The sequence below is a fragment of the Toxorhynchites rutilus genome, chromosome 1 (genome assembly GCF_029784135.1).
Source record: "Toxorhynchites rutilus septentrionalis strain SRP chromosome 1, ASM2978413v1, whole genome shotgun sequence".
Lineage (NCBI taxonomy): Eukaryota > Metazoa > Arthropoda > Insecta > Diptera > Culicidae > Toxorhynchites > Toxorhynchites rutilus.
The window spans coordinates 97,926,307-97,953,098 of record NC_073744.1 but is presented as its reverse complement, the minus strand read 5'-3'; the positions used below and the strand labels follow the sequence as shown (position 1 = coordinate 97,953,098).

The 26,792-nt window shown below is 42.2% G+C and overlaps 1 protein-coding gene and 1 non-coding gene across 4 annotated transcripts in view; one reads left to right on the top strand and one right to left on the bottom strand.

The window, feature by feature from the left end:
* LOC129763041 (uncharacterized) overlaps window positions 1-26,792 on the top strand; it is a 568,624-nt gene that overhangs the window by 475,071 nt on the left and 66,761 nt on the right. The gene's annotated exons all lie outside the window — the stretch shown is intronic.
* Window positions 26,760-26,792, bottom strand: part of LOC129763734 (5.8S ribosomal RNA) — a 155-nt gene continuing 122 nt past the window's right edge. Inside the window, exon 1 of the ribosomal RNA XR_008741023.1 lies at window positions 26,760-26,792. This exon is cut by the window's right edge and continues 122 nt beyond it. This is a non-coding gene — a ribosomal RNA (5.8S ribosomal RNA).

Sequence of the window (26,792 nt, the reverse complement as noted above, 5' to 3'; positions counted from 1 at the left end):
CACTTTCAATTCGGGAACCATGCATGGGTTTGTGAAAACTGAATGATCAATTTAAAAGACCCCAACCTCCAATAAGTTCAAAAACAAGCATAAACAAAATAAATCAATTCATATTATATGTCATATTATGTCACTTTAGAATGAATTGGTATTGTGAATAACTTTTAATAACTCTTCTTTAATAGGTTTAATGGCCCTGAAAAGCGCCGTGTTTTACGGTAGCTGTTTTTGCCACCAAAGCAGTCTGTATAAACAAACTTTTTCCTTTTTCTACCTGCTGCCGTTTTGCGATTGCGTTTGCTACTCGCCACTCGCTACAACTGCCTGTTGTTGTCTTGATGTCCACCGAACCGAATGTGGTCTGTTCTGAATGCCGGTTTTCTTATCGTCGCGAGCAATTTTGCCACCCAACTCGACCATTTCGGCGGCCGAAACTATATAACGGTGGCTAGGTGCAATTTGATGTGGCACACCCTTTAGTTGACCGCTTATTGTAGAGGGTCAGACGCGAGGCTTCCGCTACGATACGCTCAAAGATGCATTGACGAAGCTCATGACGTTCAGCGCATTCGATGAGAAACCGCTGTCGGAATGAACCTGCTTCATCACCTTATGATGTAGATAGCATATGATTCCTTCTCTTTTTTCTTATTGGTTTTCGAGATATTCTTCTGCGCCGTGCCGAACTTTTTGGCGGCTTTTCCACTATTCCACTATTCTTCGGTGCCTTCGTGTTTGTTAGAAACAACTGCATGTGAATCCAACGAGCGAACAAATCGAAATGAATGTATTTTTCTTTCTTTCTTTCTTTGTTTTTAAGAGGCTTTAAACTTTGCAGTTCATTCACCTCTAGCCCAGTGAAGAGCCACAATAAAACCAGCCCAGAGGGGACTGGCGAAAGGGAAACCAAAAAAATCACTCATCAGATCTGTCCGCTCGACTCTCGGTTAAAGAAGAAGGTAGGAAGGGATCCTATGCTTCATAAGATATTTAATATATGCTGTAAAGAAAAGTAAATATTTACTGATCCGAGGACCAAAGCAGTAACGAAGCACAAGTAACCCTGCGAAAGGCGTGCTCCAAAAACAAAAGACGGGTGGGTAATGTCGGTGACATAACCGGAGTGACGTAGGACTATACAAAGGGGACAGCTTTTGCTAAATATATATTTTAAATATATTGTTTTATTTTCTTCTCCTACGTGAATTCCTACCTATCTACCTGAAAAATGGATTAGTTTACTGTTTACTCTTTATGAACATGTTGGGGGTTCCGAAAAGAACCTTTGGTGTTGTGTTTTTGCGTTTTTTTTTTTACAAACTTGATTCTTGATTTTTTTTGAAGGCTTTGTACTTATGAAATGTTCAACGCCGGGCATCTTTCGGCGTATACACATATCGTACAATCAAAATGATGGCTGCGATAGGGAATGCACAGGTGGTCATCAGCTCGTTCACTATCATATATTTCACTATTGAGCACATTACCGTACCTTAAGCTGTGGTTTGGGAGACGAATGAACTGTAAGATTTGTAGTCTCCGCAAACAAAGTAAATAAAAATGAAAAAGAACTGAGGTTTTGGAGACGAACTCTACGATCTGCCGAAAAATAAACGAGCTATAAGCGTTCTAAAAACCAACAGTGAATACAGGGACGGATGACCTTCGGATTAAAGTCCTTTAAAATAAGAACAGAGCAGCAGGAAATACATAGCTAATCGTGTTGCTCCTTAGTTATTTCTCTATGCAATGCAGATGTAACGTCAGTCACCGAGAAAATTCGTTAATGCCGTCCTGCATACAATGTGTTGTAATTTGAAGCCACTTTTAATTCGGAAACCATGTATGGGTTTGTGAAAACTGAATGATCAATTTGAAAGACCTCAGCCACCAATAAGCTCAAGAACAAGCATAAACAAAATAAATCGGTTTATATTATATGTCATATTATGTCACTTTAGAACGCATTGGTATTATGAAAAACTTTTAATAACTCTTCTTTGCATGGTTTAATGGCCCTGAAAAGCGCCGTGTTTTACGGTGGCTGGTTTTGCCACCAAAGCAGTCTGTATAAACAAACCTTTTTCTTTCTTCTACCTGCTGCCGTTTTGCGATTGCGTTTGCCACTAGCTGAAACAAGTTGTTGCCTTGATGAGCGCCGAACCGAAGCTGCTCTGTTCTTGATGCGTGTTTTGTGATTGTCGTGAGCAGCTTTGCAAGCCAACTCGAGCGCTCCGACGGTCGAAACTCTATAATCGCTTTTAGGTATACTGGTGCTCCGGCACCAATCTGTTCGGCCTAGTTACCCTTGCGGAGCAATCAGTGAATGCGACCAACAGGGAACTGGAGACCTGCACGGTTCGAGTGAGACTTTGTCTTTCCCTTAACTTGTCCTCCTTTGTTACGTCCACACGTCCACGTTGCAGCTTGTTTACTTATTATGATGTGATGCGGTGCGATGTTAAACGATGCCGTACAACCACACTGGTATACGGTTTGAAAGAAAATGAGATATTTTTTTGGGATCCGCGCATTTTGTACTTTAGCGGTACACGCTCACAGGATAGAGACAAATCGGCAGACTCAGCCAAAGGGGCGAGTCCAACGAGATGAACGAATGAGCGTTAAAAGGGAGCGATGGCAAAAAAATACATTCATTACGATTTGTTCGCTCGTTGGATTCACATGCAGGCTAAAAAGGGTCCTTTTCAGGATCACAAAATTATCTTTAATCTAAAGAGTTTATTGTTTGGTTATCACTCGATATCCCCATCTTGTTCGGCTAAAGCTTCCTGTTTAACGATTGCGTTTGCCACAGCTTTCACAGTTGGGAAATTTCTTCCCATCCTGCTTATGACATGTTGTACAGTAAATTACATTTAACGCGACGTGTCGAAGCACCACTCAGTGTCGCATTGGAGGCGATTTTAACCTGTAATTGAAAATTTGCGATGACAGTGGTACAGTGTCGACTTTCAATGTGGGGTCATAATTTGGATCTCTATGTTTACAAAAATGTCCAACTAAATATGTCGCATTACATGTCCGTCCAATTAGCTAAATGTCGAACTAATTGTAAATTACTGTACTTTCAATCTGGAAACAATTTAAGAATTGGTGAAAATTGAATAATCAGGAAAGTCCCCAACTATCAATAAGCTCAGAACAACTGCCAAATTCACATACTCATCAGATCCTGGCAAACAATTTATGAAAAAATCAATTTGTGTTTTATTATTTTGAACTGCTCTCTTTTTTGAAAGGTTCAATGGCCCTGACAAGCGCCTTGTTTTATGGAATGGTTCCAATTTAGAAAACTTTGCACTCGTGGTTTTGAAAAAATCCATTTCGAACGCCCTCGATGCCGCCTTGTTCTGGATGTGTTGTGATGCGAACTGATGTGGTGTACGGTTTGAATGAGAATTATCGTTACGGAAGGAAGGAATTGTATTATAGAGACTTTAAAGTTTTTCAGTTCATTCGCCTCTAGCCTTGAGAAAGGCCCTTTGAAAACTCTACTCTACTCTACTCCAACACTACCACCTCCACCCTCTTGCCTTGAGAAAGGCACTCGATTCCTCGCCGTCCAGCTCGTCCAGCAACGATGTTGTCCAGTCGGTGTCCACACAAAGAATGATCGTTACGGCATCGGAGCGGGGATTTTAAAGCAGACTGTCTGGCTCGAGAATTACGCATGTGTGAGACTGCGACCAATGTTTCGTTCATTTTTGTTCTTTTTCCTTTCCAATCGTGCTTCATTCTATTTCGCTGCTGCTCTGGTTGCCCGTTTTGGTCGGTACGATTTCAGGAGCACAAAATGGACCAATCAAAAATGGGCACATAGTGCATTTTGACAATGCTTGATATTTCACAATTATTCAATTATTTATCTCAAGAAAAATGAAATGTTATTCGTTATGATAGATGCGTAGATATATTTCCTATCAATTGATGCAAAAACCTTTGCGATCTATTGAGAAATGCTCGAGTTATAAGCGTTCCAAATCTTGCATTTTTTCCTACTTGTTCAGTGCCTAGATTTCCATTTCACCCCCTATATCTTCCGGTTAGACGTAGTCCTACGTCAAAAAAAAACAAAAAGGCCCTTCTCAGGAGGATAGGAAGGAAAGGAGTGGAAAGGATTTGGGTGGGATTAGTGGAGTGGAAGGGGGTGGGAGTGGTATGGTAAGGAAAGAGGGGAGGAGTGGGTGTGGGGTGGGGTGAAATGAATTGAAATACAGTTTGAATAGATAATAAAATATAGTGGTTTTGAATTTAATGGTATATAGTAGAGCTGAATAATGGAGAGGTTTATTTAATGAATTTATCCTCCTTGGTGAGTGTGGCTGTAGGAATAGGAAGTTGATTAAAGTATAATGTAATGGATAGAAGATAGATGTGGGTATGAAAGTATATATTATATTATTTGTTATTTATTATAAGTGAATGCGTGTATATACATGTATGAATTCCTTCCTTCCGACCCGTACATACATGTGTATACACACATAAACACGCATACATGACTGTGAAGTGGCGAACTTTAATAAGCAATTTCCAAGGTATTTAGTATTTCGATTTAGATTTTACCAAAGAAGTCGGTTTCTTTCAGAAACGCAATTAAATTGGTTTCTTGGGTCTCGTCTCTACTGAGGATATCTCGGAGACTCTGACCTATATTGTGTCGGACTCGAGCATCTTTGGTATGTTGACATTCAAGTAAAAGATGGCTAACGGAAACCGGAGCTTCGTTGCAAGCACATTGGGGTTTTTCGGCTCTGTAGAACAAGTGTGAGTGGGTGAAGTTAGTGTGCCCAATTCGAAGACGGGTAAGGACTTTCCCTACTATTGAGACGGTCCTCCCAAGGGAGAGTGGAATTTTTGATTTTATGAAGATGAGTGGGACGGCTGTTTATCCAACCTATGTCCCAACTTTCACGGACTTGCTGTTTTACCCAGCGGACAATGTCAGATGGAGGACAGGGCATGTCTGGGGGTTCTATTTTGCTGCCCTTGCCGGCCAGTATGTCGGCGGCTGTGTTTCCGCGGATTCCTGAGTGACCAGGAACCCAGCAGAAGGAGATGTTTTTATTTGAAGCAGCCTCTTCTGTTTGCTTAATCCATGGGTGTTTGCTGTTTCCACTTAGAAGATCGTGGAGACAGCTAGCTGAGTCTGAGAATATTGTGGTAGGAAGAAAATCATGGGTGCATTCTGGGGTAGCTATTAAAAGGGCGAAAGCTTCCGCACTGAAGATAGAGCATTGCGGTGGAAGAGAAAAGCTACCAGTGTATCTACTCTCAAAGATTCCACATCCAACTCCATCGGCACTGACTGAACCATCTGTGTATACCTGGTGGTTGATTTGGAAATTGGATGCAACGAGGTTATTGAAGCAGGCTTTGACTTTTGGAGAAGGGTCTCCCGCCCGAACTGCCTTGAGAAGTTCAAGGTTAATGTTCGGCGGTTTGTCGTTCCAATTTCTTCCCGTCGCAGATGAACGTTCACATATATCGGGAAGATCTTTGTTCGTGAGATTTTTGAACCATGTTTTAGCCCTATGTATTAATGGGACATTGTGGTCGCTTTCGGGGAGTGACAAGTGACGGATGGCTTTATTAGTGATGGCTTTTGTTACCAGGTGGGTGAAGGGAAGTTGCCCACTTTCTGCCATTACAGCAAGAGTAGGACTGGTGGGAAAAGCGCCAATTGCGAGCCGAATTGCTTTATTGTAAATTGGTTGAATGGTGTTTAACACCCTGTCCCCTCCACGGCTGAAGGTGCCTATTCCGTAAAGGATTTGTGGGACCAACCAAACATTTACAACATTTAGCAGCGTCTTTCTATGGCCAGAGGCTAGGTTGCCTGCGATAGCCTTGATGATGTTCAATTTCTTTCTGGTGGCTATTTTGGTCTTTTGGGAATGTGAGTTTCTTGTCGAAAGTAACCCCTAGTATTTTCAATGTCCTCATTGTAGGGATCGGGATTTTGTTGAGCTGAAGATAGGTTCTCCTTCTGAGAGCTTTTCCGATATGTATGTGTTTGGATTTCTCCGGGGAAATTTTGAAACCTGTTTTTAGAGCCCAGTTTTGGATGGAGTCTAAGGTTTTTTGAAGCCTCTTTCTCTGAATTAAGCCGAAGCAGCTCGTAGAGATAAGAGTGATGTCATCTGCATAGACTATGATCTTTATATGGTCCGGGATAATCTCGAATAGAGATTGCATGGCAATGTTGAAGAGGGTTGGTGAAAGTGCTGAGCCTTGTGGGAAGCCGTTTTCTGGGATTTTTAGAGAAGATTGGTGGTTGTTAATAACGGTTTTGAAAGACCGGTTTTCTAGAAAACTTTTAATGAAGAGACCTAACCTCCCACGAATCCCCCAGTCGAAAAGGCTTTTCAGCACTGGGTACCTCCATGCCCGATCGAAGGCCTTGGATAAATCCAGGGAAACAATATCAATGTGATGTAATTTTTCAGTTGCGTCGTCTAGGATTTTTTCGATTGCTACAAGGTAATCTTCTGTACCTTTTCCCGCACGGAAGGCGAATTGTTTGGGATCAATCAGCTTATTTGACTCTAGAAAAGTCGTTAAGCGTCGATTGATCATTTTTTCCATGACTTTCCCAACACAACTTAGAAGAGTGATGGGGCGGAAATTGTCAAGAAGATGGTTGTTCATGTCTGGTTTCGGGATACAGATCATTAAACCCTCTTTCCAGCAACTGGGGAGGGTTCCACTGTCCCAGACTTTGTTGAGGAGCTTCAGAAGTGCTTTTTTCCCGAGATGGGTAGATTCTTAAGCATAGGGTAGCTGATGTCATCAGGTCCTGTGGATCCTTGTTTGACTTTGTTCAGTACCCAATCGAGCTCTTTGAGGGAGAGGTTTTTGTTGTAGTCAAATTCCACATCGATATGAAAATCGATGGGAATTCTTTCGCATTCCGTTTTGTGGGTTAGAAAGGTTTGGTCGTAGTTTTGATTGGAGGAGGCGGATGCAAAGAAATCTCCAAACGCCTCGGCGATGATTTTCCGGTCATTGGTGTATTGACCGTTAATTAGAAGATTATATTCTTTGCTCTTTTTCTTGCCATGAAGCCTGCCAATCTTACTCCATAACTCCTTTGTTGACGCGTTGGGATTGATTTCGCTGACGAATATAACCCAACTGTTGTGCTTGGCTGTGTTGATAACAGTCTTAGCTTCTTTGCGAGCCCTTTGGAACTCTGTAAGCAGAGTGGGCCTCAGTGGGCTGTCCGGATGGGCCTTTCTTAATTTGCGTAAGGCCTTACGTCGACCTTTGATCGCTGCCTTCAGCTCAGGCGACCACCATGGGACACATTTGCTGCCAGGAATGCCACTGGTTCTGGGGATATGCACCATTGCAACTTCTAGGACAACTTTGGAGAATTCCTCGGCTGTCCAATCTCGTCAATGTCAAACTGATAGCCAGCCCAGTCAGCGTATTCAAATTTCCATCTTGGCCTTGTTGAAAACTCTGGAGAAGTTTGGCCGAAGGAAGTGAAGATTGGAAAATGATCGCTTCCGCAAGTATCATCGTGGATGTTCCAAGAAAGTTTTGAAGAGATTTTGTCTGATACTATAGTGAGATCGATGGCTGACGTAGTACCAGAATAATGGATTCTGGTGTGTTGGCCGTTGTTAAGAAGGAGGAGAGAATGGTCGGATATGAAATCCTCAATGATGGATCCTTTTCGATCGAGGTATGCACCTCCCCAGGCGTATGAGTGGGCGTTGAAATCACCCATAAGTATGATTGGGGCGGGAAGTTGGGAGAACAGATGGTCCAGTTGTCCGCGTAGAGTGTTCGGATCGGAATCATTAGTGATGTAGATGCTAATGACGGTGATTGGAAAGGGGTGTTTAATGCGCACTACCACTGCCTGAAGGTCAGTGGTAATGGGAAGAAGATCATGTGGAGTGCCATCCTTGATTGCGATTGCAACTCCGTGTTTTGAGGGGTTGGGACCCTCTTTGAAGTATGTGATGTACTTTGGGATGATGTGTTTGTTGAAATTGTTTGGTGTCATAGTTTCTTGAAGGGCTATGACTGTGGGATTAGAGTTCGAAATAAGCATTTTCAATTCTAGAATATTTTGTCGGATACTTCTGATGTTCCATTGTATCCCGAATTTCTGTGTTGGAGTGAATGTGTTGGTGTTTTTAACTCTAATTTCTAAGTCTTAATTGTGTGTATGTTTGAACTATTCAAAGAGAATTAGTTCGATGGTCCCTTACCCTTGGAAAGAGAAGCTTTCTTTGAGGTATTGGTGTTGTTTTTTTTTTTTTATCCAAAATATATATTTTATTAAGGCTCATATGGCGTCAGCCTAACGGGGCCGGGAGTTCAATATTTTGACAATGTTTGCTTAGACTATGTTAGTAATATGTAACCGATTACTCGCGGTTGACTCGAGGTTAGTATTACAAGTGTTCTCATAATTGGTATGTCGCAGTCATCGATGCTCTGTACGTGTGTCCTACACGGGATACTTCCTATTGGGATGCAGCTGACCATTAATCAGCAACGCCCCCCTAGTCTGTACCCCATATCTAGCGTGGTGCGTCTTTCTCGACTCGAGGAATCCAGGATAGAATGATCACTAGCCGGCGCAATCATCAGCTCGTGTAGAGTTGTCATGAGCGGTACAACCTTTGGCTCTTGTTGAATAATCAGTGGACTGCACAACCTTCGGCCCGTGCATCTGTAAAGAGTGTGTGTATGTATTGCCGCGACTAAGTAAAAGTTTATCGATCGGATAGGAGGGATATGAAACGGGGACACAACGAAGGAAACATCATTAAACGTTGACATCGGCGTTTCTGAGGAACAGGTATAGATGAAGCAGAAGATCAGGATCCCGGCTACCTAAGATATCCCGGACGGGGATATCCGATTGTCTGCCTTGTGCTCTCAGTGCTCTAGAGAGCTGAGAGCGAGCAGCATGGAACCGGATACACGACCAGACAACATGGTGTTGTTTTTGTTTGGTGTAGAAGTCTTTGGAGAGTTTGTTGTGTTTGTGTTGTTTTTTGTTGAATGTACGTTGCGGTTGTTGTTATTGTTGTTTTTTGTTTGATGTGTGTTGTTGTTGTTGTTGTTTTCTGCTGGGGTTGTATTGTTATTTGTTGTTGGTGACTGTCTTTGTTCATTCTTAGTTCTTTTCTTGTCCTTGTTTGTTTGGATGATCCTTTAGTTATTTTTCTTTTGTTTTTGTTTTTGTTTGGAACATCAGACGTATCCATAGAGACAACTGATTCGTTTTCAGATTCAGTTGATGAGCTACCAGTTGTTGAATCTGTCATGGTTGTATCGAATGTGGTGTCAATTGGGGGGGGGGGGGGGGGGTGCTTTCGCGACTAGAAGTGGCCGAAGCGGCCGAGGCGCAGTTACATTTTCAGTTACATGTGGGTGCTGGCTTTTGCAAGTTGGTGAGTCTGTTTTGCAGAACACTTGCGAATGTAGAGCCATTGTTTTGAAGTTGAAACTGTTCCTTTGCCTCTTTGTGTGAAATTCCATTATCGATTCTTATTCTGGTAATTTTATTTTCATTTTGCCATACGGGACAATTCCTACTGGAAGAGGAGTGGTTCCCTTGGCAGTTGACACAAAAAGCTGAAGCATTGCAAACTATGTTTGCTTCTGTTTGTTGTTCCGGATGTTCTTGGCCGCAGTTTCTGCAAAGCGGATTTTCGCGCTTGCATCGCTTGGTCGTGTGCCCAAATTTGTAGCATTTGTAGCATTGCATGAGATTAGGATAGAAGTTTCTAGTCCCGACTCGAATGAACCCGAAATAAATGAAATCGGGAACAACCGTTCCACGAATGGTCAAAATTAAAGTTGCCGTTGGGACAACAATGTTGTTATCCTTCCTGGTAATACGCTTGACATCGATCACACCTTGATCGGAAAGCTCAGTAACCAGTTCGGATTCTTTGATGTCAATGACATCACGGCAAGTGACAACGCATTTGCGTTGATTTAATGTTGGGTGAAAGATAACTTCAACAGGGGTTTCATCTATCAATTTAGTTATTGAAAGGAGCTTACCAATAATATCCTTGTCCTTGGTTGTAAGAATATACTGCGTCCTCTTTTTTTCGTCTCGTTGTGGTCTCGCGCTGTTAAATTTATCCCCCGCAACGTTGGAGATAGTTTTACTAACTATGAACGGATTGGAAGGGATCACGTTCTCTCCTGTTGCACGAAGGAGCAGAATCTGCAAATTGCCGTTGAGTGGGTCGGCCCACTTTGGAGAGGTACGTTGGGTAGGTTTCCCTTCGTACAGGTTTGTAGCCCGGCCTTTAGGAGGCCCGGAGCCGACAAGTGGGTTTCACTTTGCACTAAAGCACTGAATTATTCTTGTGAGGGCTTGACCCTTGAAGATATGTTCCCAGAAAATACTACTTTTTATACAAAAGCACTTGAAAAACCACCAATATCGCGGGTAAACTTTTGGAATTATTCCCTCCTGTCACTTCACAGTCCGTACGCGTGCGTCTTCTTTTTAAATTTTATTTTATTTTGTAAACACTAAGCACTACTATTAAAATTGGCAACACTGCCAGAAAAGAAAAAGGGGGCGTGGCGTCAGTGACGCCGCGTAAGCGCGCGCTTTTCCGGTTCACCGGTAGGCGCCCGCTCCTCACGGTCGAAACGAACTGTTGTTTCCTGCTTCTTTTTCTGCTGCCACACTAAAACCGTTGAAATCACTCCTTTCGAAAACGCCGGGGGGGGGACGTCCTAGTCCGCTTGTCCAAAACGTCAACTGCTGAGCTGAAAATAAAAGCGACCTTCTCGGTCGGAGGTTAAAATCAGTATGATGTATTTTTTTGCCATCGCTGCCTTTTAACGCTCATTCGTTCGTCTCGTTGGACTCGCCCCTTTGGCTGAGTCTGCCGATTTGTCTCTATCTTGTGAGTGTGTACCGCTAGAGTACAAAACGCGCGGGCCCCAAAAAAATATCTCATTTTCTTTCAAACCGTAAACCAGTGTGGTTGTACGGCATCGTTTAACATCGCATCGCATCACATCATAAAAAGAAAACAAGCAGCAACGTGGACGTGTAGACGTAACAAAGGAGGACAAGTTAAGGGAAAGGCAAAGTCCCACTCGAACCGTGCAGGTCTCCAGTTGGTCGCATTCACTGATTGCTCCGCAAGGGTAACTAGGCCAAACGGATTGGTGCCGGAGCACCAGTATACCTTACAGCGATTATAAAGTTTCGGCCGTCGGAGTGCTCGAGTTGGCTTGCAAAGCTGCTCACGACAATCAGAAAACCCGCATCAAGAACAGAGCAGCTTCGGTTCGGCGCTCATCAAAGCAACAATTAGTTTCAGCGAGTGGCAAACGCAATCGCAAAACTGCAGCAGGTAGAAGAAGGAAAAAGTTTGTCTATACAGACAGCTTTGGTGGCAAAAGCAGCCACCATAAACCACGGCGCTTTTCAGGGCCATTAAACCTTTCAAAAAAAAGTTTACGAAATACAGTTTAATGCTTTCTAAAACAATATCCAAAATAATAATAAAACACAAATTGATTTTTTCATTATTTGTTTGCCAGGATATGATGAGTATGAGAATTTGGCAGTTGTTCTGAGCTTATTGATGGTTGGGGACTTTCCCGATTATTCAATTTTCACCAATTCTTAAATTGCTTCTAGATTGAAAGTACAGTAATTTATATTTAGCTCGACATTTAGCAAATTAGATGGACCTGTAATGCGACATTTTTGTAAACATAGAGTTCGGGGTCCAAATTATGCCCCCACATTGAAAGTCGACACTGTACCACTGTCATCGGAAATGTTCAATTACAGTTCAATTACAATTACAAATCGCCTCCAATGCGACACTGAGTGTTTCTCCGGCATGTCGCATTAAATGTAATTTACTGAACAACATGTCACAAGCTGGATGGGAAGAAATTTTCCAACTGTGAAAGCTTGTGGCAAACGCAATAGCTAAACAGGAAGGTTGAACCGAACAAGATGGGGATATCGAGTGATAACAAAAACACAACACCAAAGGTTCTTTTCAGAACCATGAACATGTTCGTAAAGAGTAAACAGTAAACTAATCCATTTTTCAGGTAGATAGATAGGTATTGACGTAGGAGAAGAAAATAAAACAATATATTTGAAATATATATTTAACAAAAGCTGTCCCCTTTGCATAGTCCTACGTCACTCCGGTTATGTCCCCGACATTACGCACCCGTCTTTTGTATTATTCCGTGTGTTGAGAGAGCGCAACTCTGTTCAAATTTCATACAATTGTTATTGATAATTTCATCCAAGGTTTTAATCCCGGCCAGCTGATGTATCTCCGAATTTCGCGTTCTGGGTGGAGAGTTTAGAATCAAACGAAGAATTTTGTTTTGTATGCGTTGAAGTTTTAATTTGTGAGTTGGAGCACAGCACTCCCAAATGGGCATCGCATTTGCGATAACTGGAAATATTATTTGTTTGTATACTGCAAGTTTATTCGTTAGAGATAATCGAGAGTATCTATTGATCAGGGGATACAATGACCTGATTAAAATGTTGCATCTTGTGTCTGTTTTGTCAATGTGTGCTCTGAAGGTAAGCTTTCGATCGAAAGTTAGACCCAGATACACTACTTCTGAAGACCATTCAATATTATTGCCATTAAGACTGACTGTCATATTTTGAGGAGGAACAAGCTTTGGAGTGTTATTGTGGGGAAACAATATACCTTGTGTCTTTGCGGCATTTATGCATATTTTCCAATTATTGAAATATCCAGACAAAGCGTCTAACCCTCTTTGAAGTTTAGATCTTAGTTCTGTGATACTTCTGCCCTTGTAAATGATGGCAGTGTCATCTGCAAATAGTGACAGTTTCCCATCAGATGGGAGTGCGGGAATATCTGAAGTGTAGATATTGAAAAGAATTGGTCCCAAGATGGATCCTTGAGGAACACCTGCATTCACAATGAATTTCTCTGATGAAATATTGTTTATAGAAACATTGAACGCTCTATCAGAAAGATAATTTTTGATAATTTTTATCAAGTATGTTGGAAAACCAAAGTTCTGAAGCTTGTAAATGAGACCATTATGCCAAACATTATCAAATGCTTTTTCAACATCAAGAAGTGCCATGGCAGATGATTTTGAAACTCTACGGTAGTATACTCTACGAAGCTGGTGAATGGTAGAGTGGCCTTTTCGGAATCCAAACTGCTCATCCAAAAATATATTGTGCTCATCTGCAAAAGCAAGAATGTGCGTTAATATAATTTTTTCGAATACTTTCGAAAATGCTGGGAGAAGGCTAATTGGTCGATAGCTCTTTGAAGAAGAAGGATCTTTTCCGGGTTTTAGTATCGGGATCACTTTTGCCAACTTCCAACTCGAGGGGAAGTAGCTAAGTGATAGGCATCTGTTGAAGACAGAAGTTGCATCTGTTGAAGACATAATTTCATATAAGTTGTTACTAAGATATTTCAACTCAATGTTAAATATACTATCGGAGCCGGGGGCCTTCATATTCTTCAACGAGCGTATAACCGAGATAACCTCTGCAGTCGAGATGATTTCATTCTCTTGAGGTACAGAATGAATATTGTCAATAGCCCTTACAGTATCATTCGCCGAAGCTTCAAATGGACTTGTAATGTTCTGGCCAAGATTGTGTGAACTAGCGAAATGGTTGCCAATTGCATTAGCCTTTTCGGCAGGTGTTATCAATCGTTCTGAATTGTCAGGTTGAAGAAGAGGAGGAATAGGATTAGACTTGGTCTTGAGAATTTTAGCGAGCCTCCAAAATGGCTTGGAGTTATTCGGAAGTTTACTAATATCTTTTGCGAATTTTTTGTTACGGAGATCAATCATTCTGGTCTGGATAACCTTGGTTAACTGATTATACTGTCGTTTCCTCTCTCGAATACCAGTACGTTGGTACTGTCTTCGATAGAGGTTCCGAAGTCTAATCAAATGTTTAGTAATTGGATCAATTTGAACAGAGTCACTCACCTGAATCGTTTCTGGGATGTGGTTTGAATATAGCTGACTGTTGTTTCGATATCTTCGGGAGATTCAAGAGGCTGATCGAGATCAATATTGTTGTCGATAAGCTGCTGGAATTCCACCCAATTCGCACGATGATAGTCTCGTCTACATTGTGGCCTCCTGACTACGACATTCACTCGTTAAGGGCAATAGGATCACCGATGTGGCGATCCATGTTGGTAATGAAGAAATCAATTATGGAATGTACTCCAGAACGAGAAATGCGAGTGGGGGTTGCTGGGCTAAGAATCCTGTAGTGCCCACACTGTAGATCATCATTTAGAGTCACTCCATTTTGATTCCTCCTTTGTTTCCCCAGGACTGATGTCGAGCATTAATGTCCCCGCCGATGACGTATTTCGACTGCCGTCGTGTTAGCTTGATGATATCGTTTTTAAGAAGCAGCGCCGAGCCGTCTCTGATTGACGTCTGTTTGGGATAATAGACCGCAATCACGATAATAGGCCCAATCGATGTTGTGATTTCCGCCCCTATAGCTTCGATGATGTTAAGTTTGAAGCACGGCAAAAGTCGATATCTGATGTTATTTCTGATGGCTAGGGCAACACCTCCTCCACCAGAACCAGTACGATCCATTCTCAATAGACGATAATTCGGAACTCGAAGGTTAATATTCGGTTTAAGATGCGTCTCGGTAACGATAGCTACGTCGATGCTGTTTGTCACTAAGAAGTCAGTGAATTCGATGACCTTACTCTTGAGAGAGCAGGCATTCCAATTAATTAGCCTGAGAGATGACCGATCCATGGTTATAATAAAAATGTAGCATGACTTGCACTTGTTCCTGTTGGTTGCGACAACTTCTAGTCTGTCGATCTAGTTCAAGAAACAGGGTTGCAAGTTCTTGCATGCTATAAAGATCCTCACTAGAAGAAGAGTGAGGTGAAGATGTTGGCGTAGGTGGTAAACCAATAGCTGCAACCTTACTATAGCTCGGTTGCTCCTTTTTTGGCTTTTCGCTAGAAGAGGCCGTTTGGGGGCGACCTGTAGGAAGTGGAAGAGGAGGAAGAACAGGAATCGTACGAGAAACCATTGGAGGGAACTCTTTGTCAGTAAGTTCTGGAACCTTCTTCCTATTCTGCATTTTATCAGTAGCTTGCTTCCGGATGCGTTTGAAATCCGTACGTTTTGTACAGCTACGGCTAGTGGCTTGGTGATTTTCGCCACAGTTGACACACTTGCGAGATTCTTCCTCTGGAAGGCTACAAGCGCTTGTTGGATGGTCAGCAGCACACTTTCCACAACGAGTTTTCATGTGGCAATCCCGAATGACCGAAACCAAGACAATTAGTACATTGAGTGACGTCCCGATTTTGGGGTTTGTATCGGTCCGATTGTACCGTGATGTTAAAAATGGTCTTGATTTCCCTCAGACGCGTGATGTTGGTCGATCCTTTTTTAATGTGGATCAGATACAAAACATTGGAAAAGCCATTGTCTTGTGATTTGTGTCTTGTCATCCGATGTACAGCCAGCGGTTGTAGACTATGGGATTGCTCTAGTTCCTTTTTGATGTCCTCTGTTTTAATGGCAGGAATACCTCGTAGTACAACCTTAAATGGTTTTTCAGAACTCGTGTAAAACTCATGATTGTTCTTTTTCAGGTACGATCCAACGATCTTGTATTGTTCCAAATTGGGATTTCCTAATCTCTATGCTGCACCGGCTGCAATTTCTGCGCCAGTAGCTCGAATCTCAAAGTACCGATGTCCTTTGATGTAGTGAAATAAGGCGGTACCTACACCTTTTTATCAACATTGACTGGTTCCTCTCCAGTGTGGCCATCCAATAAAGCATAGCGGTTTCTTTCTAATATTGGCTCCTCGCCGGTATCCGATCGATGTCGTTTGTTGGTTCCATGTGGTATGCCTGGGTCGGTTGACCGTGTTTTCGCCATTATCGCAGTCCTCAAGGGCAGACAGGTGGTTGATGAATCACAGGTAGACAATCTGAAAAGAGAAATAAATAACTTTTAAATAACAGGTAGTAAATAGAGCTCCAAACACGTCCGTCTCTGTCAACGGTCGGTGTGGAATGTCATGAAAGTTTGCCTCAGCGAGATCCACTGTTTATACTCTAGGCAAGTATTCCCCTTCATTCTTCTTCTTTTCCTTTCTTCACGGAGACTTTAAATCCTACGATTTCTCCTCCGTTGGTCGTCGATAAGTTGCTCGTTATTGATAGCTCTGTTCGGGAAAGCACTCAAATGGACAGAACAAATGTATGGGAAAATAGAAACACTTAAAGTTTTCATGAATTTTAACCATTTACTAACCAGGGGATTCTAATGTATGGCATATTAAACAAATCTTACGGAATTTCCGATTCGTTCAGTATGTAAATAGCCAAAATCCGTTCGCGGCAAAAATAGTTATTAACGTTAACTTTATTTCATAAAAATTTCTGATTTGACACCCTTAATGAAATACGTAGTTCTACGTCAAAAACTCAGACAGCCAGTTTTCGCAAGCCTCTTTTGAGGCCAACTTAGTATCACCAAGAGCGTTTTGCATGGACCGGAAGAGATGATAATCACTTGGAGCCAGGTCCGGACTATGCGGTGGGTGCAACAGGACATCCCATCCGAGCTCCCGTTGCTCCTAGCGGGTCATCAAAGACGTGTGAGGCCGAGCGTTGTCCTGGTAGAAAACAACACCATTCCTATTGATCATTTCTGGCCGCTTCTGGTCAATCGTCTGCTTCAAACGGTCAAGCTGCTCGCAGTAGAGAACCGAGTTGAGGGTCTGGCCATAGTTGAGCAGCTCATAGTGGATTATTCCCTTCCAATCCCACACAGCAAAACCTTCCTGGTCGTCAATCCGGGCTTGGCGATGGTTTGGGCCGGCTTACCGCGCTTCGACCACGACTTTTTTCGCTTTAGGTTGTCGTACGTGATCCACATTTCATCACCAGTCACCATCTTCTTCAAAAATGGGTCGAGTTCGTTCCGTTTCAGCAGTGCATTGCAGGCATTGATTCGGTCTAAAAAATTTTTTTGCGTCAACTCGTGTGGCACCCATACATCCAGCTTTTTTTGGAATCTAATCTTCTGCAAATGGTTCCAAACGGTTTTATGGTCTATATCCAGTTCCTGGCCAATCGAGCCAGTGCTCACATGCCGGTCTACTTGGACGATTTCAACGATTTTATCGGTTTCCACGACGATTGTCCTACCAGTACGGGGTGTATTTTCGATAGCCACTACACCAGAACAAAATCGATCAAACCAACGCTGTGCTGTGCGAATCGTTACAGTATCGGGTCCATAAACTACATAAACTTTTTCGGCCGCCTTCGTTGCAGTTTTACCTCGCAGGTAGTAAAATCGTAAAATATGGCGAATTTCTTGCTTGGTGGACTCCATCTTTGACGTGATCTAACTGAAAAGCTTAAGACTTAAGACTGAAAAGGACAAATGTTGCACAGATTGTCGTTCTTAATTAGCAGTATAGTATGACCCGATGCGATTAGTACATCGCAAGATATGTTTAAGTGTTGCCATATATGGACAATATACGACATTTCTTTTCCCCCAACCCAATATATATATTGATAACAAAATACAAATTTTGGGACAGATCATATTAGCCGGAACAGTAAAGTCTATATGTTCCATGCGAAAGCAGAACAGAAACTGGTGCTATTTGATTGCATCACGAGAACACCAAGCCGAATGCGTAAATGGGTGCGAATATTCCTTCGCTCGGACGCATTCACGCGCAAACAATTTTTCACGACTGTTCCATGCAAAAGCAGGACAGAAACTGATGCTATTGGATTGCATCACGGGAACACCAAGCCGAATACGTAAATGGGTGCGAATATTCCTTCGCTCGGACGCATTCACACGCAAGCAATTTTCATGACTGTTCCATGCGAAAGCCGAACAGAAACTGATGCGAGTGAAAGAACTCACCCCTTGCGTTTGTCCGCCACGGTTTCCCAAACACTAATGCAAGCGAGCAAAACAAATCACAGATTGCATGTATTCGCTATGATGGTTTCTCCAGGTGCCTAGATTTTGCGTCCGTGTTCGAGAACACATTGCGATCACCAATCATCATTAATGAGCTAGATTGTTATGATTTCAATAGCTTGCTTTCAAATCAATTTTTAAGCTATTTTAACGATTTTTTGGACCAATAAGTGAAAATCTATAATAACTCCATTCAGTAGGTAAAGAGGTATTAAAGTTCAAAACCTTGCAGTCCAGCGTCATTCTCTTTGTTTTTCGAAACTTCGAACTTACACCGCGGTACAGAAATGAAAGACGTAGTCCTACGTCAAAAAGTTTCCCTTAAGAAAACCTTGCAGTCCAGCGTCACACTCTCGTTTTCGAAACTTTGAACTTACACCCCGGTACAGATATGAAAGACGTAGTCCTACGTCAAAAAGTTTCCCTCAAGAAAATCACTCAAATCCAAATCCGTTCACCGTTAAATTTATTTTTGTTTCTCTGCTTTGCGATGGGACAGATTGCCTTTTCGGTTGCGCCTGGCTGTGTTGTGCTTTTAGTCGCATGTCGAAACATGTTGGTTAGGGTGCCAATGAAAATGGTCATATAATAAAGGGTGTGTCACATCAAATTGCATCACGGAAAAAACGCTGTAGAAATTTAATTTTTAGGAAGCTGAAGATATAAGCTTTCGCTTATAATCAGATAAGAGTGTATAGATCACGTTGGCCATGCTTCACTGTCAATTTTTCGTAAATTTGGAAAAATGTCGTCGAACGAAAAAGAGCGTCGTGAATTAATCCTGTGCACTCATTTCGAGAATCCGGAGTTGTCACATCGGGACATCGGTAAGATGCTGGGAATCGTCCAATCCACGGTCAGCAGAGTACTAAAACGATACTTCGAGAACCTAACCATCGACCGGAAGGTGAAGAACGGCAAAAATGGATGTTCCGTCAGTGAAAAAAATGACAAGTGCGTAGTTAAGCAGTTTAGACGTGATCAGAGAAGTTCGGTCCGGGATGTCGCCAATAAGCTGAATTTGTCAAGTTCATTCGTCCAGCGGCCCCAGCAACGGGAGGGCCTGCGTACATACAAGGTTCAGAAGGCTCCTAACCGCGACGAAAGGCAAAACATTGTGGGGAAGACGCGAGCCCGGAAGCTGTACACCGAAATGCTGACGAAGCCGCATTGCCTGGTAATGGACGACGAAACCTACGTCAAAGCGGACTTTCGTCAGCTGCCGGGACTGTTGTTCTTCTCCGCAGAGGACAAATTCAGCGTTCCGGAGGAGATTCGCAAGCAGAAACTATCCAAGTTTGCCAAAAAGTACATGGTGTGGCAAGTGATCTGCTCTTGCGGAAAGCGGAGCGCCCCCTTCGTGATGACCGGCACGGTAAACGGGCAGGTTTACCTTAAGGAGTGCCTACAGAAGCGCTTACTACCACTATTGAAGCAGCACGAGGGCCCGACCATCTTCTGGCCGGATCTCGCTTCGTGCCACTATTCAAAGGACGTGTTGGAGTGGTACGAAGCCAACGGGGTCACCTTCGTGCCAAAGGAAATGAACCCGCCCAACGCGCCGGAGCTTCGCCCAATAGAGAAATATTGGGCGATTATGAAGCAGGCCCTCCGGAAGAACCCAAAAGTTGTCAAATCGGAGGCGGACTTCAAGAGAAAATGGATTTCTGTTCAAAAAAAACTACAACCTGACGTTGTACAGAACCTTATGGACGGGGTAAAGAGGAAGGTGCGAGCATACGGGCTTGGGCTCGAAGTATGAATAAAAAGAAAATGCCAAATGTTGTTTAATAGTTTTTATTTTACTGTCTAAAATTTTCAAAAGGATCGGTCTACTGGGCGAATTTCTACAGCGTTTTTTCCGTGATGCAATTTGATGTGACACACCCTTTATAATGGTGTAATAATCACTTCATCCGAAAGTTCAAATGTCAACGAGTTATATGATTGTCACTTATTGGTCCAAAAAATCGTTTCAATAGCTTAAAAATTGCTTTGAAAGCAAGCTGTTGAAGTCATAACAATCTAGCTCATTGATGATGATTGGTGATCGCAATGTGTTCCCGAACACGGAGGCAAAATCTAGGCACCTGGAGAAACCATCATAGCGAATACATGCAAGCTGAGATTTCTTTTTCTCGCTTGCATTAGTGTATGGGAAACCATAGCGGACAAACGCAAGGCGTGAGTACTTTTACTCGCATCAGTTTCTGTTCTGCTTTCGCATGGAACAGTTATGAAAAATTGCTTGCGTGTGAATGCGTCCGAGCGGAGGAATATTCGCACCCATTTCAGCATTCGACTTGATGTTCCCGTGAAAGCAAATTCGAGTTGAAAAAGTGTTAAGTTTTTGAACGTTAATACCTCTTCAATTAATGAATTGATTTTGATTCCAAATATACACATTAATAGGAAATATCCTCAGCAATTGTTCATATGCTATGCATTACGGTTTTTCACCTCATATAAAGTTCAAATTGATGAAAAATTGAATGAAAGAAATCCCTACTTTCCCATACATTTTGTCTGCGCTCCCTCAGTGAACAGTTATTCAAGCAACCACGGGTACGGGCGAAACGTATGGAAAAGAGGAAGGTGGAGGAAGAGAAAGAGATTATAAATAAAGATAGGCGGTCGCTACAACGTTAACTATATGGCTATATAAAGAGAGCGATGGTGGTGCTTGGCCACCATTCGTTGCGTGGACACCGACTGGACAACATCGTTGCTGGACGAGCTGGACAGCGAGGGACCGAGTGCCTTTCTCAAGGCTAAAGAGTGGAGGGGTAGTGCTGGAGTAGAGTAAAGTTTTCCAAGGGCCTTTCTCAAGGCTAGAGATGAATGAACTGAGAATGTTTAAAGTCTCTATAATACAATACCCTACCTTACCTTGCTTGGCCACATTCTATCATTGGACGCCAAACAGGAAAGATACCGAGGAGCGATTGTAAACGCGAAAACGTTTGTGCTTTGTTTGGACGTAGGACTACGTCTAACCGGAAGATATAGGGGGTGAAATGGAAATCTAGGCACTGAACAAGTAGGAAAAAATGCAAGATTTGGAACGCTTATAACTCGAGCATTTCTCAATAGATCGCAAAGGTTTTTGCATCAATTGATAGGAAATATATCTACGCATCTATCATTACGAATAACATTTCATTTTTCTTGAGATAAATAATAACCAGAGCAGCAGCGAAATAGAATGAAGCACGATTGGAAAGGAAAAAGAAAAAATGAACGAAACATTGGTCGCAGTCTCACACATGCGTAATTCTCGAGCCAGCCAGTCAGCTTAAAAATCCCCGCTCCGCTGCCGTAACGATCATTCTCATTCAAACCGTAAACCACATCGGTTCGCATCACAACACACCAACAAACCAACCCAAGCAGCCATGTCTGGACATGGTAAAGGAGGAAAAGTGAAGGGAAAGGCAAAATCCCGCTCGAACCGTGTTGATCTGAAGTTCCCCGCAAGGGTAGCTAGGCCGAGCGCGTTAGTACCAGTGCAGCAGTCCACCTAGCCGGCGTTATATAGTTTCGGCCGCCGAAGTGATCGAGTTAGCTGGCAAAGCTGCTCGCGACGATAAGAAAACCCGCATTCGGAACAGAACACATTCGGTTCGGTGGACATCAAGACAACAGGCAGTTGCAGCGAGTGGCGAGTGGCAAACGCAATCGCAAAACGGCATCAGGTAGCAGAAGAAAAAAGTTTGTTCTTTATACAAACTGCTTTGGTGACAAATCCAGAACAAGGCGGCATCGAGGGCGTTCGAATGGTTTTTTTCAAAACCACGAGTACTAAGTTTTCTAAATTGGAACTATTCCATAAAACAAGGCGCTTTTCAGGGCCATTAAACCTTCCAAAAAAGAGTTTATGAAATACAGTTCAATCCTTTCTAAAACATTATCCAAAATAATAATAAAACACAAATTGATTTTTTCATAATTTGTTTGCCAGGATCTGATGAGTATGTGAATTTGGCAGTTGTTCTGAGCTTATTGATAGTTGGGGACTTTCCTGATTATTCAATTTTCACCAATTCTTAAATTGTTTCCAGATTGAAAGTACAGTAATTTACAATTAGTTCGACATTTAGCTAATTTGACGGACATGTAATGCGACTTATTTAGTTGGACATTTTTGTAAACATAGAGATCCAAAATATGACCCCACATTGAAAGTCGACACTGTACCACTGTCATCGCAAATGTTCAATTACAGGTTGAAATCGCCTCCAATGCGACACTGAGTGACGCTTCGGCACGTCGCATTGAATGTAATTTACTGTACAACATGTCACAAAGCTGGATGGGAAGAGTTTTTCCAACTGTGAAAGCTGTGGCAAGTGGCAACAAATCGCTAAACAGGAAGGTTTAGCCGAACAAGATGGGGGTATCGAGTGACAACAAAACAATAAACTCTTTAGATTGAAGATAATTTTGTGATCCTAAAAAGGACCCTTTTTTTTTTACATTTCGTAATGAATGTATTTTTTTGCCATCGCTCCCTTTTAACGCTCATTCGTTCGTCTCGATGGACTCGCCCCTCTGGCTGAGTCTGCCGATTTGTCTCTATCCTGTGAGTGTGTACCGCTAGAGTATAAAACACGCGGACCCCAAAAAAATATCTTATTTTCTTTCAAATCGTAAACCCGTAAATCGGCATCGTGGACGTAACAAAGGAGGACAAGTTAAGGGAAAGGCAAAGTCTCACTCGAGCCGTGCAGGTCTCCAGTTCCCTGTTGGTCGCATTCACTGATTGCTCCGCAAGGGTAACTAGGCCGAACGGATTGGTGCCGGAGCACCAGTATACCTAACAGTGATTATAGAGTTTCGGCCGTCAGAGTGCTCGAGTTGGCTTGCAAAGCTGCTCACGACAATCAGAAAACCCGCATCAAGAACAGAGCAGCTTTGGTTCGGCGCTCATCAAGGCAACAATTAGTTTCAGTGAGTGGCAAAGTGTTTCTCCGGCACGTCGCATTAAATGTAATTTACTGAACAATATGTCACAAGCTGGATGGGAAGAAATTTTCCAACTATGAAAGCTGTGGCGAGTGGCAAACGCAATAGATAAACAGGAAGGTTTAACCGAACAAGATGGGAATATCGAGTGATAACAAAAACACAACACCAAAGGTTCTTTTCAGAACCATCAACATATTCATAAAGAGTAAACAGTAAACTAATCCATTTTTCAGGTAGATAGGTAGGTATTCACGTAGGAGAAGAAAATAAAACAATATATTTAAAATATATATTTAACAAAAGCTGTCCCCTTTGTATAGTCCTACGTCACTCCGGTTATGTCCCTGACATTACCCACCCGTCTTTTTTTTATGATGTGTCGTTTTAATTTGAGCGATATAGGATGGTTTTGCAGAACGCCGATTTCGGTCCATTAAATTTGCGGACTCGCACTGTATAGAAGAGAGCGGTGATTGTGCTTTGCTTCATTCTATCACCGGACGCTATCTCGAGATTTATTTTCAGCAAAAGAGATATCGATGCATTTGCAGGTGATATATGCGGTGCGATGCCGCAAGAGGAAGAGACAGGAGTTTCTATGGGATGTGGAACAGGAGAGCCTAATCGCTTATCGAAGTGTGTTAAAAGCGGTGAAAGCGTCGCGCCGGGTGAAGAAGAGGCTCATCGCCCTTGATTTGATAGAATTTTGCAGTTTTTGAACGGTTTTATTTAGCTGTAACATGTTTGTATGTAACCAGTTTGTCTATAGCGCTGTACCACATTAATAGAAATTAGACCCCCTACCTGTTGACTGATTGATCTGAAATTTGGAACATATCTTTGTCTCTGCAGTCATTATAAAACTGGGTATTTCATTATCTTGAACATCCAGGATGGCGACCGCTACGAAATGGCGGATTACAGATTTTCTCAAAACTCCATCAAAATGGATATCAAATGAAAAGGGATTTACTAGTAGCATACAGGTATTTATGATGAACACAAATTCAAAATGGCCGCCAGAGACTACTTTTCCAAACCCAAATCATTTTTTTTTTTATAAATTCAAAATTGTAATCGTTTCTAAGGCTCCTGATCGAACGACCCTAGTATCTGCCTGCGTACATTATTCATAAGATATTCACGTAGCCCGGATTTGTCAACCCTAGTATCGAACAGTGGTATTATATACAGAGGAAAATTTTGATTTATCAAGAGAAAATGGGTGGGTTGTACCTATGATATAATCGCAATATTGACGTGAGACTACCGTTGACGTAATAATCATTTGTTTGTATTGATTAAATTATTGATTGAATAAAAAAATTTTCGAATTCAATTTAGGGCGTTTAGAAAGCGCTTGACATTTTACTGTTATTAATTGTTTATCTCAGGAAAAAAACATTTTATTAATTGCAAGCCAAGAGGATATGATCCGCAAGTCAAGATGTGTCGCAAATTTAGCTGTCATTGCCAAACTATCAAACTTCTCGGTGAGCTCATGACAGATCTACGCAACAAGACGCGCCCATTAGCTAATCATATTTAACTCGAAACAATCGTCAAATTCGGGAAATTTTTAAGATGGCAGTTTTGCAATCTTAAAATTTGAATGGAGATTCTTAAGTTATTCGATTACTTAAAACACGACGCTCTCTTAACCATTTAGCTATATATTTCACAACACACAACATTTACAAAAACTCGCCATTATAATATAAAATCATCATCAGACACAATTCCAGTTCAATATTACGTTATACTGTATTGTATGAAATACATATTCGAAATAGAAAAGTAAATTTTCATTCATAATTTTTTATTTTAGAAGTGTGTTAATGTCATTCTGTAAATTAATGGCTGTAGAGGGGTTTTCACATTTTGACCCACCTGGCAGTATGGTAAGCGCCTTGATTTACACCAGCTTGAGAGTTTGGCATTGCTCGCGAGTGACAGTGGTCGCAAATTGCATTTGCGACCCGGACATGTTTGACGCTGTCAAATTCTATGTATTAGTATATCGATGCCCTAAGACAGATTAATTGTGATAGATGCGTGAAAATATTCCCTACCAATTGATGCAAACATCTATCCGATCTATTAAGAAATGTTCGAGTTAAAAGCAATCTTTCATTTTGACGTAAGACTACCTCTTTCATTTCTGTACCGGATTGTAAAATCATGGTAAGTTCAACAAGAGGGTGACGTTTGGAGTGGGTTGGTTTTGAACGTTAATACCGCTTTGCCGGCTAAACGGAGTGGCATGATAATCACTCCATTCGCAAGATAAAATGTCCAAGAGTTATATGATTTATAATTATTGATCCGAAAACTTGTTTCAATAGCTTAAAAGTTGCTTTAAAAACAGGCTACTGAAATCACATAAATCGTATATATTGGGCTGTTTCAAAAGTTTATGATTTGCTCAGCATCTACTATCCTACACGCGAATGATATGTCCACCCATACCTATCATCGCTCACGCACCGTGTTACAGTCGAATACGACCCATCCACATGCTTATCTTATGTCTAGCATAAGAAATCTTAAGTGTTGAGAAAGTTCGTGCACCTCGAGGAAGGTTCTTTTGAAACAAATCAATAGAAGCCATCCTATGCGCGATCAGTGTGACTACCCGCACATATCATCGCTCACGCACCACGTTGCAGTCGAATGTGACCCATCCACATGCCTATCTTATGTCTAGCATAAGGCATCTCAAGTGTTGAGAAAGTTCGTGCACCTCGAGGAAGGTTCTTTTGAAACAAATCAATAGAAGCCATCCTATGCGCGATCAGTGTGACTACCCGCACATATCATCGCTCACGCACCACGTTGCAGTCGAATGTGACCCATCCACATGCCTATCTTATGTCTAGCATAAGGCATCTCAAGTGTTGAGAAAGTTCGTGCACCTCGAGGAAGGTTCTTTTGAAACAAATCAATAGAACCCATCCTATGCGCGATCAGTGTGACTATCTGCACATATCATCGCTCACGCACCACGTTGCAGTCGAATGTGACCCATCCACATGCCTTCAGGCATCCGAAAATTTTTTAATAAAAAAAAGAGAAGTCACCACATGCAGCACTAAGCTGCAGTAGGACTTCTCTTCTAACCACAACAACCGTACACGTACCCCATCCACATGCCTATCTCCGACACTCGGCATGGACCTTCAAGCGCCCGAAAATGTTTAAATAAAAAAAAGAGAAGTCACCACATGCAGCACTAAGCTACAGTAGGACTTCTCTTTTAAACACAACAACCGTACACGTACAAGGCCAACCTCCAAGCAAGGGTAGTCTGAGAGGATCGAAATGTACACCTCTCTGCAACTCGCAACTCCCAGCCTGTAAACCTATCGTTTGTAGGAGGTCTCAGGTGTCCAGGTGCCACGCAACACGGTGGACACGCAAACGCGCATCACCTCTACGTGCTGGGCTCATCCCTTTTCGCTCGCAGCTACTCAGGGAATCCTTGTTAGTTTCTTTTCCTCCCCTTAGTAATATGCTTAAATTGAGGGGGTAGTCACACATCATTTGAGGCCTATAAGAACTATCTCATGTATGGAGAAGATGGAACACACAAAGACTTTCATCTTGGGACGTGTGTTCATCAAGCCGTGCGCCGGGGCCTTCGCACGTTTGACTATCTTCAATGTTTTTCCACCACTGAAGGCCGAAAAACACCATTACGCATATGCGCTACCTAAGCAGCGCATATAGTTAAATTGGTAAATATAGGCACTCAAAAATGTGTACATCGCACAATGAT